The sequence below is a fragment of the Akebia trifoliata genome, chromosome 12, assembly GCF_017979445.1.
Source record: "Akebia trifoliata isolate Shusen 1 chromosome 12, ASM1797944v1, whole genome shotgun sequence".
Lineage (NCBI taxonomy): Eukaryota > Viridiplantae > Streptophyta > Magnoliopsida > Ranunculales > Lardizabalaceae > Akebia > Akebia trifoliata.
This window is the reverse complement of record NC_141386.1, coordinates 33,533,681-33,538,479: the sequence shown is the minus strand read 5'-3', so window position 1 is coordinate 33,538,479 and position 4,799 is coordinate 33,533,681. Positions and strand designations below refer to the sequence as shown.

Below are 4,799 nucleotides of genomic sequence, written 5' to 3'. Positions count from 1 at the left end.
CCAGGGCTCTTAAAGCACCTGACTAATCCTTGGGGGGAGGGCACATGCAGTCTCTCCCCTCATAGGCACCGGGTAATTTCTGGGATGAATCCTTAAGGGGAGATTCGAACTCAATACATCTGCTTCATGAGGCGTGATGATCTTGAGCATCTCTCCAATGTTTTTTGGGCTTTTACTATAAGTATTCAATATCATTAAAATTATATTTTTCATCATTAACTTTACCAAATTTTGAAGACGTACAACACTAAAATATAATACTTCAAAATTTTCTAGATCCAATTTTTTTCATCGCAAAACCAGAATTCTAGAAAGCTTCTTTGGATTCCAAGAACTTCACACAAAGTAGAACAAAGACAAAGTATATTGAGTGCAACTTTATTAATGTCATACACCGGATTGCTCGAGTCAAACTCAAGAACAAGTAAACTGATTCCCAAAACTAATATAACATACAAACATGTAGAAGAGCCACTGAAGTGTCAAACATCGACATTTATTCGATTTCAATAAAACCTTTATTTTATTTTTTTCAGTCAAATGTTACTACTTCCTTCCGATAAAAGAAGAGGCCAGAAGATCCACCATCAGCTAACAAAGCTAACCACACAGGAGTTTCAGCGCCCTCATCAACAGTCAAGAACCCAGTATTGGTAGTCAAGTCTGTTTTGACATAACCAGGACAAATAGAATTTATGCTTTTAAATCTGGGTACTTCTTTGCTAGAATCCTTGTGTAAGTGATAAGGTCCTAATAATATCATTTTGGGACCGTAATTTCACCGAGATTACCATCATATAAATACTAGTTCCCTTAAAATAATAATAAATTTTATTAAATCCCAAATTAATGTGACTAACAATAGTTTGTTACTAATTTCAGGTGAAAAGGGCACATTCGGAAACCAACAAAAGAAATAACAATTATGGTTACAATACGCGGGCCGAAAGGAAGTTTCTAGAAAAATATCGATCGATTTGGGCGCCACGTCACCGCGCCGCGGCTAGCCAAGACCGCGCCGCGGTCATTTCGAGGAATTTATCCTCGAGATTTTTACAGAAGTTTCTAGAAGCTTCGGTGGTTGTAACTGATTGGGTCATTTGAATCGAATTATCCGCTAAATCACCCCGATTACCCGAATAAGAACATTATAAATTTGAGGGTTGATTTCAAAGAAGGGGTCCCCTCTTGGGTCCCTCTTAGGCTCTTTTCTTCTTTAATTGTCTTTAGTTTCTTCTTAGAATTCTTTGTAATTTTCTATTGAGAGACCTCTTGAATGTAGTGAGAACTTCAAGAGTGATCCATTCATACTTCTTGTAATCCTTTGGAGAGCTATTAAAGGAGCATTACTAATCAATCATCATCTTCTTTACTCAATCTCTCTTTTCTCTTTTATTAATTTCTGCAATTTTAGTTCTTGCGATGATTGGCTAAATTCTCATTAGAGAAGTTAAGGAAGCCATAGCAAATTAATCCCTCTAGTGTAGATTTAAATTCCCTCTTGCTTACATGTTTTAATTCTGAAAATTCTATTCTGATTAAGGTAATCCAACTTATAATTCTGATCCAACTTAGATAGCCATTACTTAGATAAGTTCAAGAATGGCTATGCTATGTGAATAATCAGAATATAAATTGGGCAATCTCCATCATATTAGGATTTTCATGAATAGCTTCTAATTTCTTTCAAAAATTTAATTGATCCATCTTCCGATCCATGAGCAATGACTTGCTCCATGGATTGAGTTAATTTCAGAATTTATCTACACTATGGATTATTTGCAAAGGTTTACTTGACCTCTCTAATCCCTCTCTCTTAGAATTTTAATCTTTATTTTCTGTTTAGATTTCAATTTAGTTTCTACTACAACTTTGTTTTGTTTTTAAAACTAATCTGTTTTTGTTTCTAAATTCTGTTTTGGCATTTTTATCCGAATGAATCCTTGAATCCTCATTGTCCCTGTGGAACGAATTCGACTTGTCCAAAGTCTTAGTTCAAATCTCTATCTCTGCATTTATTTAGCAAGATCTACAACCGATCAGTAAGCATTCACAACTGCTTTAGAGACTGAGTAGGCATTAGGCCAGCCTTTGCTTTGTTGCAAATCTTCCTTACAATCCTTTAGAAACTCATTCAACACTCCATCAACTCTCTCCTCAGGGAGACCATCAACATCACTTAGGGGGTGTTTGTTTAGCACTGATTTCAGCACTTAATACTGAATGCAATTCAGCTTCAACAATCAGCACATTTGTTTACTCCACATTTTCAGCACTTATTACTGAAAAATAAGTAAAAAGTATTAAGTGAAGTTGGATCACTTAATTTTTTTGCTGAAGCGGTAAGCACCAGTCTTTTTCAACACGGACAAGTATGCCCTTATACTTGAAATGATATTACCTCTTATGTCCTATGGATAATAATATAAACACCCCACAAATTAATAAGGCAACCCACATCAATATTATCTCTCTCCTATTTTCTCTCTCATCTACGTATTTAAATAATGTTAATTCAAATTAATTAATATTAATTCAAATTAAATAATATTAATTTAAATTAAAAATAATAATATTAATTCAAATTAAAGAGAGAAAATTTCGACCCTTAAAGGGTCGAAATTTTCTCTCTCGTCCAGTATTTAAATAATATTAAATATTTTGAAAAAATAAAAGAGGAGAGAGAATTTTCCTCTTTCCTTTTTTATTTTTTTAAATATTTAATATTTAACGAAATATTTATATTTAATATTCTCTCTCTTTAATTTGAATTAATAGTATTTTTTAATTTGAATTAAAAAATTTTAAATTTTACTTTTTAAATGATGTGGAGGAGAGAGAATTTGTTCGGCTAGGTTCCCAAAATGAATTTCATTAAATTTAGTATTTTTTTAATAAATAATTTTTTTTTTGGATTTTATTAATAATTTCCCCTTAAACATATAACTCTTGAAAAAGGTAATATAGTCAATTTACCAGTTTTCAGCATTAAGTAACAAACAGATTTATGTGATTACAACGCTTAATTTGAATCAATTCAGCACAATTCAGATCAGTAAACAAACAACAATTTTAGCACTTAAATTAAGCGCTTATACAGTTTTACCAATTATAATCATTCAGCACTTATTTGATCAGTTTAACAAACAGCACCTTAGTATCGCTTTAGCCCTCTCATTGGAGATATACTGAAACAACACGATTAGAACAATAAATTGGTCGTAGGTAATGGCTCACATTGGAAATTGAAGGCTTAGATAAGAAACATAAGATGTTAATTTTGGATTTTCTAGAAACCACGACGAATATCGATGTGTTTAATGTGATATCCCCATCACTTTGTCCAACATTTTGATTATTAATTCAAGTCCAAGATACAATTAAGTCCAGTTGCACATTGTATAATTAATATACTATAACTTGCACTACTATTAGATACAACTAGAGAAAGAAAGTGAATAACTTAAGAGTACATGAGCTTGAGAACATTTTTTTTTTCTCGTAAAGCGCAGGAAAAGTACAACAAGGTAGACCTTTTTTGTCTCCATTTATTTACAAATTACCAACACAAATTTCTTTTTGGATCAAGTAATTTTGCTAATATATCGAAAGTAAAATATGAACGGTTTAGAACAGGGATGGATCTCTAGCCCAATAGCTGTTATGCTAATAGGAATACGAAGACAATCGTTAGTCTAATATGTCACTAATAGGGAAAAGTATTTGTACTTGCAGCTTGCCCCGTTTGGATGAAACATTAACAATCCTCGCTGATTTGGAGAGCTGAAGGAAGGGAAGAAGTGCTTCTGTCACTCCTTTGGTGCCATAATAGTTTGTTTTTAGACATTCTTCTGCTAATTCGTATGTTCGTGTCATTGCTTTCATTAAATTGCTCTGCATTGATGAAGAGTAGTTATATAAGTCCTTTCTATAGCAAAAACTTACAAAAACCTGTTAATAAACTATTTTCTCAAAGACTTACCACAGCATCCCCACTGGTTTGGCTCCTTAAAATGTCATCATGGTTCCACTAATGGCTGCATTGTTAACCTGCATTGAGTTCCAGTTTTGTATCTACTCATTAGCACTGACATTGTAAAAGAACAAAATAATTAGCCAAGCAATTGGATTCCACTTTATCTTTTTGTTGAAATTTTTACTCAAATGAAGAGATGTGTATGTAGAGATCTTTTGAGATGAAAGCAGATATAAACACACTTTCAATAACTGAAGACGCGGTTTGAACATAATTATAAAAAATGGAAACTTATCAAAAGATCTATATCGAATTATTACCAAGATATCAAGCTTGCCAAATTTAGAATTGATAAAATCTGCCAAGGAAGCAAATACTAGATGGGTCCATCAAATCAAGTTGATGAAAAACAACATCACATAGTCCAGATTTCTTGAGATTTTCAACAGCTTCAACACCTCTCTTCTCATTTCTGGCTGTTAATACCACCAAGACTCCATTAAGAGCTAATTGTCTACATATCTCAAATCCAATTCCTTTGTTGCTTCCTGTAACTGCAGCACCCTGAATACAAAACATTATATGTTAGAGGCTATATATGGTGGGTGTTACAGATAAATAAATAACGGAAAAAAGAAAAATTCTGATTACTACTTTTTAGTTGCAGAAATGGAAATTGTTTCTGCCATTTTCAATGAAAGTGTCAGATGAGACATGAGAGAGACAATATTTTTGTTTCAAGAGTTACTTTCTTATAAGATGTAACTCACCCCCAAAGTTTGAAAACAAAAATGAACTTTTTAATACTACCTCCCTGAGAAGT

At 32.7% G+C, this 4,799-nt stretch overlaps 1 pseudogene; it reads right to left on the bottom strand.

Moving 5' to 3' along the window:
• Positions 1-413: 413 nt before the first annotated feature.
• Positions 414-4,555, bottom strand: LOC147389706 ((+)-neomenthol dehydrogenase-like; annotated as a pseudogene).
• Between the last annotated feature and the right edge of the window lie 244 nt (positions 4,556-4,799).